This window comes from Coregonus clupeaformis, chromosome 37 (assembly GCF_020615455.1).
Source record: "Coregonus clupeaformis isolate EN_2021a chromosome 37, ASM2061545v1, whole genome shotgun sequence".
In the NCBI taxonomy this organism is placed as follows: domain Eukaryota; kingdom Metazoa; phylum Chordata; class Actinopteri; order Salmoniformes; family Salmonidae; genus Coregonus; species Coregonus clupeaformis.
The window spans coordinates 34,516,223-34,534,099 of NC_059228.1; the positions used below are offsets into that span (position 1 = coordinate 34,516,223).

The 17,877-nt window shown below is 41.9% G+C and overlaps 1 long non-coding RNA gene across 1 annotated transcript; it reads left to right on the plus strand.

Annotated features, from left to right (window-relative positions):
* Positions 1-494: 494 nt before the first annotated feature.
* On the plus strand, positions 495-2,347 carry LOC121538899. The gene is made up of 3 exons (XR_005995282.1): positions 495-581; positions 917-955; positions 1,929-2,347. It is a non-coding gene; the product is annotated as an uncharacterized LOC121538899 (long non-coding RNA).
* Positions 2,348-17,877: the final 15,530 nt, after the last annotated feature.

A 17,877-nucleotide genomic window follows, 5' to 3' on the forward strand; every position in this document is an offset into this window, starting at 1 on the left:
AAATTGCTGCAAAGAAACCACTACTAAAGGACACCACTAAGAACAAGAGACCTGCTTGGGAAAAGAAACACGAGTAATGGACATTAGACAGGTGGAAATGTGTCCTTTTGGAGATTGGAGATATTTGGTTCCAACCGCCGTGTCTTTGTGAGACGCGGTGTGGGTGAACGGATGATCTCCGCAAGTGTATTTTCTAATTAGTGACCTTAATTCATCAATCAAGTACATGGGAGGAGTGAACACCAGCAGACACTCGGACGTCCATGGAATCAGTTTGACACGTGTATTAGTCAATGCTTATGAACTGAATATTGTATTTGAATTGCCATATCAATAACCACGTTTCCATCCACAGTTTTCATTTTGTTACAAGGGTATTGATTCTCACCTGTTTAGATGCTTGTCTCCGTCTGGTGGCCGTTTGAAATGTGATCACTTAATGTTACCTGGACCTCTGTCATGTGACCTGGCTAATCAGGAAGTCATGTGTTAATGCAGAGCTCTTTTCACTTATTGTCTGCAAAAACTCGTTGTAATCCTCTTCAATCTGCCAGCATTGTATGCCTTCTGAAGCATTGTTGGTATGTAACTCCATATTTACTTACTTAAAGTGGTGGATAATTTTAACTTTGATTAATTTCATTTTCATTTTGGAGAGTTCTATTTTGTGATGTAATATGCTAGCATAGCCTTGGCACTGTTTGTTTACATGTTGAATCTACATACTTTCATGTTGTTTTTTTATGTAAGTCTATGCTAGTTTTGTGTTAAGTATACTGTACATTGAGCAACATTGGTTGTAGCTGTATTTAGCTGTCATTCTGTTAAGGCTTTACACCATACTGTTGGAGGTTACTTCTGAACAAAACCTATGTATGGACTCATGACAATTTTAGTGATTGTCTCCTTTTCTTAGTTTCACCCTTTCCTGACTCAAGAAACCTGAAGATAAACGGTAATACTGTTTCCAGAGCTTAGATAATGCTGTTGTGTTTAGCTGCCTGTCAAATTATATTGAGCTACATATGAGGACAGAACAGTTTTAATGCATGTAAAGTTATCACATATACAAATAAAATCATGACAGTTGTGATGGAAACAGGAAGTTTTGCTACAATTTTATAAATGCTGACAGATCATTTGCTTGTTCGACATGGTGGGATCTTTTTGTGTCTGTAAAATGAATTATGCGAGAAATGTCAGTGGAAACGCATTTATGCGCAAATGTTGAAGTAAATTTGGTGTCACGAGATGACATGTTGTGTGGTTCTCCCATTACGACTCGTTGGGAAAGCATGCAGTATATTAGGCTACCAGAGGTTGAGGCTAAAGATTAAATAAATTATGATGAACTTCACAGGGTGGTGAAAGTGCAAGGTGATGAGCTTGATGCTCCTTTCTAATAAATATCGAGGGTCTTATTCTGGTGACATGATCAGTGATATTTGGCTGCCGTTTGACATATACAAATAATCTCGCTCTTTTGTCCATAATAATCTCACGCTATACGTGTGCTCTAGCCAACAGTGCGCAAGGCACACTCGCTATATAACACACTTTTTTTGCGAGAAAACCATCAGTAGAGTTCAAATGCGATGGAAACCCATTTAACTTGTTTAGTTTTTTTATTCGGTACATGGGAATTTAACCGCAAAAGGTATTTTTATGTGCACTACATCATCACGCACAGTCTTTTATCTGCAACAAGTCAATTTGATTGAAACACATCACTGGTGGGAAAATGCACATATTGTTTTTATTCTGATTTTAGAACATTGACATGAAAATCTGTCGCGAATTGAATGGAAACCTAGCTATTGACACTAAGTAAAGGGTTGAATTGTTCAGCAACATGTGCAGTAAATGCTAGCATGGCTTTGGTGATGAAAGGTACACAATGCATTTATTTTTTTGTATCTCCCCATCAGGCCGCATGCTGTGACATGGGCCTGGATGGTGATACATCTTCTTCAAGCTGCCTGACTGAATACTGTGGCCTTCAGTGGTACCGGAAGCAAGGTCCTTACCTGGGAGTACAGCAACACTCTCTCTGTCTCGCATCCATTCTGTAAACATGTACTGTATGTAACCACTCAAATTCATACAAACTGCTACGGACACAATCGCTGACTTATTTTCACTTTGTCTACTTGTACCATTCTTCAATCATGTCTGGGATATATATTTTAGTTGACACACCTGTTTGATGTCTGATATACATGAATACAAATGTATTCACCCTGGACATAAGACTTGCATTTACTTCAGAATAATACGTTCTAAAGTGTTGTCTTTTTGTTTAAGTTACCACAGACATTAGTGTCAAGACCAACGTGACAAACATGCTATGAAGAAGTTATTGTTTTGTAATCTAACAGTAAAACAATTAAAATGAGTTGTTTATACAAAACTATATTACATTTGGTCATCCCCAAAATGTGGCCTTTGAAAGCCTTGATAGTTGCATCCTTCCTCAGGGACCTGTCTGCAGATAGCTGACAACAGGGTGGAAGGTTTTTGATGTGCTGCTTTAGAGTTCCAGCTCCCAGCAGACTATGCTGGGGATAGAGGGATGGACACATGTTAGTTTTGAGGAGAGAGTTTGAGTGATTACAGTAAATCCAATCCAACCAGTGGCTTTGGATTACTGTATATGCTATAATGTCACACAGGCAGACTGCCATAGTGAAGGAGGTTTACATAGTATACTATTAGGAGTGTAGCTTACTTCTCTGTGCTCTGGAGAGATTACAGGTAGTTGGTCAGAATGCTCGGGAGGACCATTATGTATTTGTAGCACCTGGAGAGAGACCAATAGAGGTAGCAAGTGTGCTAGAAAGAGAGAAAGCCCTGACCTCCCACTGGCCTAGGGCCTCCTGGCTAGTATCATGCAATGTAAAGGAAAATAATATCTTGACTTACTGACACAGAGTGCTCCATGTTCCTGCTGGTAGCAAGCCTCAACCTGGATGCAGAGAAATGTCCTGCCTTGTAATATGGTTGCATCTATCTCCACCAGGCTCCAAGAGATCAGATGACAAACCTGCAGAGATTAACAAAAGAAAATGGCACCTGTTTTTCATATTCATGTATCAGTTTGCCTACTTCACATTCATGTCTGTAAATGACAACAATAGAGCTGATTAAAAGTATGCATGTATGCATTACATGGCATACGTGGATTTATATTATTTATTATTTATTTATATTATGGCACCATGTCTCATCCCACTAGCAATTGCTAAGGTGAAAAGCAAATTCCACTATTGTAGCTAATCTGTATTCTGGCTAGCTTCACAGGTGGCTTATTCCATCATGACAACATCATGCTCCTCCTTTTTTGACTGTAGTTAGCTAGCTGCTAGCTTAGATGCCTGTGATTGTTTAAACTTAATTTTGCAACCAAACTGCTTTAAATATGGATGCTGTCGAGAATTAGCCTAGGTAGATAGCTAGCTAAATGACAAACCTATTAACTAAGCATCCTAATTAAGTATCCCCTCTATGGAGTAAGTGATCTAGCCAACATTGCTTCTGAGACATGCTACGGTGTTCTAGTTGCTTTACATCTGACAGATATTGAGCTACCGTAGCTAGCTAGATAATAATAGTTTATGATAATTACAGTTTAGTTCATTATCTAGCTAGCTAGCTAGCTAAGTGTAAAACTGAGAGTCTGGCTGAAAATGCAGCTAGCTGGCTAGCCAACTCGATTTATTAATTTTAGCCAAGCTAGCTACCTTGATATTCACTCCTTAATGTTAGATTACCATGATTTTCTGGGCAATTCCGGTCAACTCCTTTTTGCCTACTCCCATCTCTTGGTCTTCTTCTAGGTTCAAAACTATATGGCTGTAGTCCGGTGCCTTATTGTCAAAAGCAACCCACTTGTAACACAGCCACCTGATGCAGTCAATGGCTCAGTGTTCCAAAACTGTTCACCTGTTTCTACATCAAGCAAGAACAATGTTCCATTTGATCTTTGTGTGTGTGTTTATGGTGTGCTTGTGGGACAGCAGCATATAATTGATTTAATCTCCAATTTGCACCAAAAAATAGGTGACATATGATATTAATACATACAGTACCTTCAGAAACTATTCACACCCCTTTGATTTTTTCCACATTTTGTTGTGTTACAGCCTGAATTTAAAATGGATTAAATTTAGATTTGTGTGGCACTGGCCTACACACAATACCCGATAATGTCAAAGTGGAATCATGTTTTTCGTAATTTTTAAAGCTGAGCTGTCTCGAGTCAATAAGTATTCAACCTCTTTTTTTATGTCAAGCTTAAATAAATTCAGGAGTAACAATTTGCTTAATAAGTCACATAAGTAGCATGGACTCACTCTGTGAGCAATAATAGTGTTTAACATGATTTCTGAATGACTACCTCATCTCTCTACCCAACACATACAATTATTTGTAAGGTCCCTCAGTCGGGCAGTGAATTTCAACACACATTTTCAACCACAAAGACCAGGGACGTTTTCCAATGCCTTGCAAAGAAGGGCACTTATTGGTAGATGGGTAAAATAAATAACAAAGGCAGACATTGAATATCCCTTTGAGCATGGTGAAGTTATTCATTACACTTTGGATGGTGTATCAATACACCCAGTCACTACAAAGATCCAGGTGTCCTTCCTAACTCAGTTGTCGGAGAGGAAGGAAACCGCTCAGAGATTTCACCATGACGACAATGGTGACTTTAAAACAGTTACAGAGTTTAATGGCTGTGATAGGAGAAAACTGAGGATGGATCAACAACATTGTAATTACTCCACAATACTAACCTAATTGACAGAGTGAAAAGAAGGAAGCCTGTAAAGAATACAAATATTCCGAAACATGCATCTTGTTTGCAACAAGGCACTAAAGTAATTCTGCAGAAAATGTGGTAAAGCAATTAACGTTTTGTCTTGAATACAAAGTGTTATGTTTGGCAAATCCAATACTACACATTACTGAGTACCACGCTACGTATTAGTGGTGCATAGTGGTGGCTTCATCATGTTATGTATATGCTTGTAATCATTAAGGACTGGGAAGTTTTTCAGGATAAAGCTAAGCACAGGCAAAATCCTAGAGGAAAACCTGGTTAAGTCTGCTTTCCACCAGACACTGGGAGATGAATTCACCTTCAAGCAGGACAATAATCTAAAACAGGGTTTCTTAAACATGGTCCTGGGGCCCCCCTGGGTGCATGTTTAAATTTTTGCCATATCACTACACAGCTGATTCAAATAATCTAAGCTTGATGATGAGTTAGTTATTTGAATCAGCTGTGTAGTGCTAGAGCAAAAAAAAAAAGTGCACCCAGTGGAGGCCCCAGGACCGAGTTTGGGAAACCCTGACCTAAAAGACAAGGCCAAATCTACACTGGAGTTGCTTACCAAGAAGACAGTGAATGTTCCTGAGTGTCCGAGTTACAGTTTTGATTTAAATGTACAGCAAGACCTGAAAATGGTTGTATAGCAATGATCAACAAGCAATTTGACAGTGCTTGAAGAATTTGTAAAATAATAATGGGCAAATATTGCTAAATCCAGGTGTGGAAAGCTCTTAGTGTCCACATCACCAACAAACTATCATGGTCCAAACACACCAAGACAGTCGAGAAGAGGGCACAACAATGCCTATTCTCCCTCAGGAGACTGAAAACATTTGGTATGGGTCCTCGGATCCTCAAAATGTTCTACAGCTGCACCATCAAGAGCATCCTGACTGGTTTCATCACCACCTGGTATGGCAACTGCTTGGCCTCCGACTGCAAGGCACTACAGAGGGTAGTGCGTCCGGCCCAGTACATCACTGGGCCAAGCTTCCTGCCATCCAGGACATCTATACCAGGTGGTGTCAGAGGAAGGCCCTGAAAAGGATCAAAGACTCCAGCCACCCTAGTTATAGACTAGGGTGGTTCTCTCTGCTACCGCACGGCAAGCGGTACCGGAGCTCCAAGTCTAGGTCCAAAAGGCTTCTTAACAGCTTCTACCCCCAAGCCATAAGACTCCTGAACAGCTAATCATGGCTACCCTGACTATTTGCAATGCCCCCCCACCCCACACCATCCCCCTCTTTTAAGCTGCTGCTACTCTGTTTATTATTTATGCATAGTCACTTTAACTCTACCCACATTTACATATTAGCTCAATTACCTCGACTAACCGGTGCCCCTGCACATTGACTCTGTACTGGTACCCCCTGTATATAGCCTCCCTACTGTTGTTTTATTTTACTGCTGCTATTGAATTATTTGTAATAATCTTTTACTTATCTATTTTTTACTTAACTTTTTTTTATTTTCTTAAAAACTGCATTGTTGGTTAAGGGCTTGTAAGTAAGCATTGCACTGTAATGTCTACACCTGTTGTATTCGGCGCATGTGGCAAATAATTGATTTGATTTGATTAGACTTACCCAGAAAGACTCACAGCAGTAATCACTGACAAAGGTGCTTTCAGTGGTGTAAAGAAACTAAGTAAAAATACTTTAAGGTACTACTTAAGTAGTTTTTGAGGGTATTTTACTTTTTATATTTTTGACAACTTTTACTTTTACTCCACTACATTCGTGAAGAAAATATATACTTTTTACTCCCATCCCTGACACCCAAAAGTACTCGTTACGTTTCGAATGCTCAACCAGGACAGCAATATGGTCCAATTCACGCACCTATCAATATAACGCGTTGTCATCCCTACTGCCTCTTATCTGGCAGACTCAGTAAACACAAATGTGACTCACCGCCTCGATTCGGTCTTATGTAGAAAAATAAAAAAGTAGAGACTCTGCAGTTGAGGAACAATGGGAAAGTAATTCTGCTTTGAAAGTTGATAAACTTGTAACCCCGCTTTTGAGAAAATGGACCTTGAATGTTTTGGTACACCTACTGGAGAGCTCTTTGTCTACACCCATTCAGCATCGTTCACACCCTCTTAAGCCTTAGCCCCACCCATCTCTTTAAGGATTCACATGTGAGGCCATGTGCTAAACAGAGTGAGTAGTTTAGTAAACAACCAAATATTTCAAGACTAAAAGTGGTAAAAGTAGTAGCCCACAATAACGAAAAACTCCAGGTAAAAATATACTTTATCTAGTCCTTGGCCTATATCTTCATCTGACTTTGGTGCAGGTCATGTTGTTCTTCACATTACAGTCTCTGGTAAACACACACAATATAAAAGAAAATCTAAGTTTATTTGTCACATGCACGGGATACAGAAGGTGTAAACGGTACAGTGAAATGTTTACTTGCATAGTAGTAGTAAAAACAGAAGGTGTCCAGAAAAATATATTTTATAAATATTTTATAATTAATAAATGACGCTTCCCCGACACACTTGTCTAAATTAAAAGGTCATGTGAAGGAAATGCTATAACCACTCCCCAACCACATCTAGCTAAGTGGATGGGTCACTATTGTCTAGACATGTACACATGTTCAGCAAATACAATGGATGGCCCTAATCACCCCCAGACACACCTGGCTAACTTTATAGACATGTAGCTAGCTAGCTAGCTAAACAATGAACTGGCATAATCCCAACTCATACTACTATCAATACAAACATTGTCATAGCTGTAGTATGAATCTGATGGTAGTTAAAGAGCTAAGATTAGGTTATAACTAGCAATGCAAGTGGATTTCTGATTCAAATAATATTACTACACAGGTCATATATGTAACGTTAGCGAGCCAGCAAGCTAACGTTCGCTATAACTTGCAATGAAAATGTATTTCTTACAAAATTAGAAACGTATAATATCTGAAAATGTAGCTAGACTCTTACACGTATATACATGGATGAACACTTCACTGCAGACTGGAACCATTTAACTTCGTTTTATTTGTAGCTACATCTTGTTTGGCCAGCGTTATGTGAAGTCACTCCGGTTCACACCGACTGTGGCGTGTGCAGAAAATAGCCCATCAGATTTTCCAACTGCTCTGTGGATAGAGTCTGCTAAATTCAGGGCATCAATGTTGTTGAGAAAAGTAGCAAAACGTTGGTAGTTCTCGATGGCTAAAGTTATATCTTTCAAAAAACGGGGCAGTAGAAAGGACCACCAACACATACTGAACAGATGACGTTATAGACAGAAGCATCCTTCATGGCAGACCAATCCAAACTCATCTCCCGGCATGTCCAGCCCATCCATTATCTCATCTATGGCTAGCGGGTAGGTTCTTGTCTTTCTCCGTGGCTAAACCAACTAGGCTTGAAATTTCACTATTTTATTCTTATTTATGGATTGAATACAAGTTTGTTATTAAGGCACATGAAAGTTCACATGTTCCAGAAGGCATTTCTGCCAAAAAACACATTTTGATCAAAACAATGTTATATGCCTCTCCTGTGAAGTAGTGATCTGCGAAATACGCCTAGTTTCCTGAAACGAGTCACAAAATACTGGTTTTGTAAATTATGTCTGAGTGTTGGAGTGAGCCCCTGGCTGTCCGTTAATGGGAAAACAAACAATAATATTGTGCTGTCTGATTTGCTTAATGTAAGGAATTTGAGTATTTTTTCTACCACTACTTAAGTACATTTAAAACCAGATACTTTTAGACTTTTACTCAAGTAGGTATTTTACTGGCTGACTCACTTTTACTTGAGTCATTTTCTATTAAGGTATCATTACAAAGTTTTGACTCAGGGGTGTGAATACTTATGTAAATTACATATTTCTGTATTTCCTTTTCAATAAATGTGCAAAAATGTCTAAAAACATGTTTTCACTTTGTTATTATGGGGTATTGTGCATAGATGGGTGAGATTATATATTTTTTGAATCCATTTTGAATTCAGGCTGTAACACAACTAAATGTGGAATAAGTCTAGGGGTATGAATACTTTCTGAAGGCACCGTATGCTACACATTACTGTTTGGGGGATACTAATGTGAAATATGGCCTTTAAACGTAGAACACCATTCTGTCATACTGAATGCAACCCAGGCAAATGCAATCAAATAATGTACTGTGCAATTGACCAACCAATAGTGTGTTAGATACCACACATACATTTGCTTGACACCCCCTCATTATCATATAGGAGGAAGAAATACAGAAATAAATAGATAGAAATAATATACACTGAACAAAAATCTAAATGCAACATGCAATAATTAGTTACAGTTCATATAAGAAAATCAGTCAATTGAAATAAATTCATTATCCCCTAATCTATGGATTTCACATCAGTTGGTTACAGATACCTTAAAAAAAAAGTAGAGGTATGGATCAGAAAACCAGTCAGTATCTGATGTGACCACCATTTGCCTCATGCAGCGTGACACATCTCCTTCGCATAGAGTTGATCAGGCTGTGGATTGTGGATTGTGGAATGTTGTCCCACTCCTCTTCAATGGCTGTGCAAAATTATTAGATATTGGTGCGAACGGGAACACGCTGTTGTACACGTCGATCCAGAGCATCCCAAACATGCTCAATAGGTGACATGTCTGGTGAGTATGTAGGCCATGGAAGAACTGGGAAATGTTTTGCTTCCAGGAATTGTGTACAGATCCTTCCGGCATGGGGCTCTGCATTATCATGCTGAAACATGAGGTGATGGCAGCGGAAGAATGGCACGACAATGGGCCTTAGGATCTCGTCACAGTATCTTTTTTTTATTCAAATTGCCATCAATAAAATGCAATTATGTTTGTTGTCCGTAGCTTATGCCTGCCGATACCATAACCACACCGCCACCATGAGGCACTCTGTTCACAACGTTGGCATCAGCAAACCGCTCGCCCACACGACGCCATACACGCCATCTGCCCGGGACAGATGAAACCGGGATTCATCTGTGAAGAGTACACTTCTCCAGCATGCCAGTGGCCATCAAAGGTGAGCATGTGCCCACTGAAGTCGATTACGACGCTGAACTGCAGTCAGATCAACTTTGGAGGTAGCTTATGGTAGAGAAATTAACATTAAATTCTCTGGTAACAGCTCCGGTGGACATTCCTGCAGTCAGCTCAGAAATGCACGAGCTGAAGGTGGCTGAAACGAGCCACCTACGATTCCCCACAAGGCAGCTTCTTGTCATTGTTGCTAGCTATCTGACCATTCAGAATCATAACAACGCACATCTTCCAACCACATCGATGTGAGCGCATAATTTTCGTAACCTTGTCAGCCAATCCATCTATGCAAAATGATCACCTGCAGGTCAAATTTGGCCCGCGGGCCGCCAGTTGGGGAACCTGGATTAACAGTCAAGTTAGTCCAGACAGTATGACTGGGAGATGTAGGTGAGGCCATTATGATATGTGGCAGAAGAGGTGGGAAAACTTTTTAGAAGTTAGTAGGACTGTTTTTATTGTCTTAGTAGTACAGCATTAGATAGATGGTTTAATCTTTCTTTAATGTTTTCTATTTTAAATTAATTTAGTCTGTACCAATGATTTATATATATACACGCGCCTCCATCTTGGCACTCCCCCACCATTGTAAAAAATATTTTGGAAGCTATAGAAATGCATTTACTAATGTTTACATTTGTTTTCGCCATGTTTATTCTATTAGACACCTTAATGCATACTTTTAAATTATATGACGCGAGCTAAACATAAGAAAAATATATATTCATGTTAATGTTTTAAAATGTACAGTACCAGTCAATAGTTTGGACACACCTACTCATTCAAGGGTTTTTCTTTATTTCTACTATTTTTTACATTCTAGAATAATAGTGAAGAAATCAAAAGTATGAAATAACACATATGGAATCATGTAGAAACCAAAAAAGTGTTAAACAAATCAAAATATATTTTATATTTGAGATTCTTGGCGTTTGAGCCAAGGTATATAGAAGATAGCCCTATTTGGTAAAAGACCAAGTACATATTATGGCAAGAACAGCTCAAATAAGCAAAGAGAAACAACAGTCCATCATTACTTTAAGACATGAAGGTCAGTCAATACGGAACATTTCAAGAACAGTCGCAAGTGTAGTCATAAAAACCATCAAGCGATATGAGGACCGCCACAGGAATGGAAGACCCAGAGTTACGACTGCTGCAGAGGATAAGTTCATTAGAGTTACCAGCCTCAGAAATTGCAGCCCAAATAAATGCTTCAAGGAGGTAAAGTAACAGACACATCTCAACATCAACTGTTCAGAAGAGACTGTGTGAATCAGGCCTTCATGGTCGAATTGTAGCAAAGAAACCACTACTAAAGGACACCAATAAGAAGAAGAGACTTGGGCCAAGAAACACAAGCAATGGACATTAGACCAGTGGAAATATGTCCTTTGGTCTGCAGTCCAAATTGGAGAATTTTGGTTCCAACCGCCGTGGCTTTGTGAGATGCGGTGTGGGTGAACGGATGATCTCCACATGTTAGTGGATGATCTTTCGCACCTTAAAGCATGGAGGAGGAGGTGTTATTGTGTGGGGGTGCTTTGCTGGTGACACTGTCTGTGATTTATTTAGAATTCAAGGCACACTTAAACAGCATAGATACCACAGCATTCTGCAGTGATACGCCATCCCATCTGGTTTGGGCTTAGTGGGACTATCATTTGTTTTTCAAAAGGACAATGACCCAGCACACCTCCAGGCTGTTTAACGGCTATTTGACTAAGAAGGAGAGTGATGGAGTGCTGCATCAGATTACCTGGCTTCCACAATCACCTGACCTCAACCCAATTGAGATGATTTGGGATGAGTCGGAAGGCAGAGTGAAGGAAAAGCAGCCAACAAGTGCTCAGCATAACAAGTGCTCAGCTCAGTTTTCCTACTTACAAAGCATGTAGAGGTCTGTAATTTTTATCATAGGTACATTTCAACTGTGAGAGACGGAATCAAAAAATCCCGAAAATCACATTGTATGATTTTTAAGTAATTAATTTGCATTTTATTGCATGACATAAGTATTTGATACATCAGAAAAGCAGAACTTAATATTTGGTACAGAAACCTTTGTTTGCCATTATAGAGATCATACGTTTCCTGTAGGTCTTGACCAGGTTTGCACACACTGCAGCAGGGATTTTGGCCCACTCCTCCATACAGACCTTCTCCAGATCCTTCAGGTTTCGGTGCTGTCGCTGGGCAATAAAGACTTTCAGCTCCCTCCAAAGATTTCTGGACACTGGCTAGGCCACTCCAGGACCTTGAGATGCTTCTTATGGAGCCACTCCTTAGTTACCCTGGCTGTGTGTTTCGGGTCGTTGTCATGCTGGAAGACCCAGCCACGACCCATCTTCAATGCTCTTACTGAGGGAAGGAGGTTGTTGGCCAAGATCTCGCGATACATGGCCCAATCCATCCTACCCTCAATACGGTGCAGTCGTCCTGTCCCCTTTGCAGAAAAGCATCCCCAAAGAATGATGTTTCCACCCCCTGCTTCACGGTTGGGATGGTGTTCTTGTGGTTGTACTCATCCTTCTTCTTCCTCCAAACACGGCGAGTGGAGTTTAGACCAAAAAGCTCTATTTTTGTCTCATCAGACCACATGACCTTCTCCCATTCCTCCTCTGGATCATCTAGATGGCAATTGGCAAACTTCAGACGGGCCTGGACATGCGCTGGCTTGAGCAGGGGGACCTTGCGTGCGCTGCAGGATTTTAATCCATGACGGCGTAGTGTGTTACTAATGGTTTTCTTTGAGACTGTGGTCCCACCTCACTTCAGGTCATTGACCAGGTCCTGCCATGTAATTCTGGGCTGATCCATCACCTTCCTCATGATCATTGATGCCCCACGAGGTGAGATCTTGCATGGAGCCCCTGACCGAGGGTGATTGACCGTCATCTTGAACTTCTTCCATTTTCTAATAATTGTGCCAACAGTTGTTGCCTTCTCACCACGCTGCATGGCTATTGTCCTGTAGCCCATCCCAGCCTTGTGCAGGTCTACGATTTTATCCCTGATGTCCTTACACAGCTCTCTGGTCTTGGCCATTGTGGAGAGGTTGGAGTCTGTTTGATTGAGTGTGTGGACAGGTGTCTTTTATACAGGTAACGAGTTCAAACAGGTGCAGTTAATACAGGTAATGAGTGGAGAACAGGAGGGCTTCTTAAAGAAAAACCAACAGGTCTGTGAGAGCCGGAATTCTTACTGGTTGGTAGGTGATTAAATACTTATGTCATGCAATAAAATGCAAATTAATTACTTAAAAATCATACAATGTGATTTTCTGGATTTTTGTTTTAGATTCCGTCTCTCGCGGTTGAAGTGCACCTATGATAGAAATTACAGACCTCTACATGCTTTGTAAGTAGGAAAACCTGCAAAATTGGCAGTGTATTGGCAGTGTATCAAATACTTGTTCTCCCCACTGTATATCACAGGAAATCATAGAACTGTACATGGACACTCGCACCATGACAACTTTTTAAGTGTAAGCTTTCTCTTTTGCAGTAACTGTTGGCTCAGCTGTAACATATGCCTTTTGTGAGGTGCTTCGCCAAGTGAGTTTCCATGATGTAGGGAGGAAAGTCTCTATAGATTGCTTTGTGTGGTTAATTTGTTCAGCTCATTAAATATTGAGCAAGTGGCAAGTGGGATTGCCAATATTCTGGCTCTGGTGGACTTTGTTATGCCTGGGAGCATGTGAAATGCCAAATAGAGTCAGTATGCTTACCTCATTGCTCAGGCCCTTTCCCCTCATCTCTCAGGCCAATGACTGTCTCAGGCCCCTCTAAGATGTCACAAATGTCACTTCCGTTTTCCCGCAGTTCTGTTAACGCTACTTCCATTTTCTGACAGCGAGGGAAGTAGCTAGCTAGCTAGGATACCGGTACACAGTGCCCTTCGCCCGCCCATCTACCAACTGAGCACAGTTTTTTTTGGGGGGGAGCGAAGGAGCCGTTTACCCGTATCCTAGCTAGCTAACTACTTCCCTCGCCTATATGACAGTGTCGCCGGCAGTATTTAACATTACGACCAATGCTTCCCACAGGGCATCTGTATCACAGAGTATATGTATAATGTAAGCCTCTCTCGATTAGATAACTAGCTAGCTAGAGTCCCTAGACGATGTCAGCAGTGGAGTGCTGTCCGTACAGCGCCTCTCATATCCGCTGGCAACACCGTGATATAGATGCCCAGTGGGAAGCACCTTACGTCAGCAAGCACTCCATACAACACCGGCTAACCTCGCCTATGGGAGTGTAGTTAGCTAGCTACCTAATTGTTTTGCAGACCAGGAGTGTCTGCATAGCCTCTCCTGTCTGGGACCCATAGAACAAGGAAGTAGCCTTAGCCAATAGAAAGAGAGGCAGAGGCGAGGTTTCCCTGAGCAGTTGTTCACTGGGCGGTCTTTCTCTGCATCTGGACCCCTAACTCACTCTCTGTCACACACAAGCACACCTTCAAGACGTACAAGCACACACACAAATGCACCACCCCACCCAAAGAATGGCCCCAATGCACAACAAGAGGTTCATCTCTTCAGGTGGCATGGCGTTCACTATGGTGCATCTCTCCTACCTTTCTCATTTTCACAGATGATCCAGCTTGTTAATTACCAGTGCTATCAGGCTAACCTCCTGGAACATCGACTTCCACAGGCGACAGACCCATGCAATAACAAATTAGCTAGCGCACAGGGCAACTCAAAGCTGTGAATGTTAAGCATGCAATGGAAAGATGAGAGAAAGAACAATTAGTGAGGTACCAAATCAACAAAGGGATATATTTTCTCCTGGTCTCGCTGTCTTTATATATCACTAGTGAAAGAGAGGAGCAATAAAGGATGCTGATGAAAAAATAACAGGAGGACGGGCTTGAGTTTGCTCTGGCAGCCCTTTTGCTTTATCTACCATAGACCATTGGTGCATCTGAATAATCTCCCCATCCTCCTCAAGTGTGTACTCACAAATCTAAAAGCATTGGATTGGTAGAAGCATGGGCTAGAAGGAGTTTCCACCATCTTTCTTATATCAGTAATTTTCTTTCAAATCATTGAAAAAGGAGATAATTGGGACATAACCCATGTTTTTCATGACATCTACTAAATGAAGACATAGGAGTGGAGAGTGTATGGCACCTCCACCTCCCAACCGGAGCTGTCTCTATGCCACTGCAGCTCAGTGTTTCAAATGGATTGAAAAGGGGCTGACACATCCAAAACGTCTCTATCTCAAAAAGGCAGTCGTCAGATCCGGGAAAATATTATTACAGTGGAATGTCCACTAGAATGAGACATGAAGGATGTACCTCTCTCAAATAAAATGTAATTAGGCAAGGATAAGATGCAAGGACTGACAGTCCATGATATTAAAATACCAAATCCTCATAATTGTATCACAGAACATTAACAATACCACTTAAGTAACAAATCAACTATACTCTAATTACCAAACAGTTAAATATAGTTTTGTGGGATTGGTGTCGGATGAGAACATACTGTATCTCATACAACAATGTGGAACTAAATGGAAGTACACTGCATTTGACTGGACCCCTATGGGCCATGTTCAAAAGTAGTGCCCTATAAAGGGAATAGGGTGCCATTTGTGACACAGGCAGTTTTCCTCTGTGGCGCTGCAGAGCTTACTTCAGAGGACTGGAGGAAAGGAGGGAGAGAAAGAGAAAAAGATCACAAGAGGGAGAGAGAGAGAATGAGAGAGAGCGCAAGCAAGACAGAGGCAGAGAGCTATAGAGAGAGCTAGGATGAGAGGAAGTAAGAGCGAGGCCAAGAGACCCAACATTCTCCTGACACTCTCCAGCAGCAGTCACACATCCACATCGGCCTTTTCCGAACTCCATAACTCCGACGGGGAGTGATGGGCACAGAGTAGAAAAATCTGCAGGCAGCATTTGTCAACGGAATTTATTGGGTCAAGATTATTTAACAGGGAAATGCACAACCCAGCCCAGCCAGTCACATTTAGGTCACACAGGTGTCTCCCTGGCACTATTCCCAGCTTCCATCGCTGCAGGAGATAAACAGGAGATTGTCTATGCCCCTGTCCTCTGGCCCCCACCTCCACCTAGTTATGATTATGATTCCAACAGACCATGCCACCACCACCCATTGCATGGGTCCCCTCTCCTTTCTTGGGAAAGAAACTGCAAGAAAGGCCATCTAAACCATCTCACCGTTTCGGAGTGCAATTTCCGCAAACCCTCCTGAAATGGCCACTTCACCTCATTGAATTGGGTTCAACAACAATCTTTGCCATTGTCAGATTTAATACAAAGGCTATTTCTTAATGTCTGGCTGTGCGCGAGGACCTTTCCCCATGCTTTGGTGTTGTTCTTTGTGCCAATCTGCCTCTATTGTATTTTGCTGAAGTGTAATGGCCACTTGGTCAGTGAGAGAAATTGTTTATTCAGGCACTTACTAGAACAGCTGTATGGGTAGTTGAGCGTTGTACACAATCTCTGCGCCCCTGTTATCAAAGCTCACAACCCTGAATGTCGGTTGGATGACACAGAAGAGATTGATAGGGAGGACAATTGTAGTGGTTGGTCCTTGGGCCACTTGAAAGGCTCACTTGGCATCATTGACTCATGTTTCAGAGGGGCACCATGATATCATATTCAAATCAAATCTAATAGTATTTGTCATATACACGTTGTGATGTCACGAGAGGCTGTGTCCTGGAGGGACGTTACATCCCCCTGAGGTGGCTGCAAACCCAGACAGCTATGGCTCCATCTGCTGGTATGGTCGGGAACTCCACCCCTCTATGGCCAATCTTCCCACGCAGCTGAAACAAATGAGGAGCTGATGAGCTGAAGGTTTGGGAAGGGAAGAGACACAGTCTCCAACCTGGGCTCTCTGGAGGACAAGAGTGCTGCACGTCCACTTCCATGAGGAATATAAGGATTTGGAGATACTTACCTTTGGGAAATACTCACCTTTGGATATATGCACCTGTGGAAATACGTGAGAGACATTTGGAAGGACTTTTTGCTGGGTTGGCCACTAGCTGCAACGTGGACTACAGTAAGGCTGGGGAAAAGTTATCTGAGCGAGTGAGAATTATGATTTTGGATGTGGAAGAGACATCCCTGAACTGTTAACCCTTAAAGAGCCACAAGAGAACAGAATTTTGTTATATATATTTCCCAAGACCTATAATAAAATCCTTGTTTTGTTTGAACCTTGTCTCCTTGCACTACTTGAGCAATCCCGCTGAAAGCTGTGTAGCCTCTCGTGACGTCACAGATGGTGGAGAATACGGGCACGCTCAAGCGTTAATAGTGCATGTCAGAGGAGGATACCGAAGGTTTGATCACCCAGTTTTCCAAGTTGGCCGTAGGCTCCCCGCCGACTGAAATGGAGGACATATTGAAAGCCCTTGTTGCTGGCCAGCAAGCCCAGATGCAAGCAAACGTGGCTCTCTTGGAGGAGCAAAAGAAAGCCAACCTTCTGAAGGCAGAGGAATTGCAGTTGCAGAGACAGAGGGTGGTCCAAAATACCCGCCCAATAAAGGCAAGGGACTTTATATCTAAGATGGGAGCTACCGATGACATTGAGGCATACCTGCATGCATTTGAGGCCACGGCCACTAGGGAAGCCTGGCCCAAGCAACAGTGGGTTGGTCTGTTAGCCCCCTTTCTAACCGGGGAATCGCTGAATGCTGTCCGGGACCTGGGCCCTGACCAGGTTACTGACTATGATGCCCTGAAGTCTGAGATCCTCAGCAGATATGGACTCACAAAGTTTGGTATGGCCCAGCGCTTTCACAGCTGGACCTTCCAACCAGACCAACCTCCTCGGGCGCAGATGCATGAACTTGTCCGAATCGCAAGGAAATGGCTGGATCCGCAGAGGAATACAGCAGCGGCGGTGGTGGAGGCCGTTGTGGTGGATCGTTACCTACGCGCCCCTGCCTTATGAGGCAAAACGGTTCATCAGTCAACAGGCCTTGACCCGGCTGATCTGACCGTGGAAGC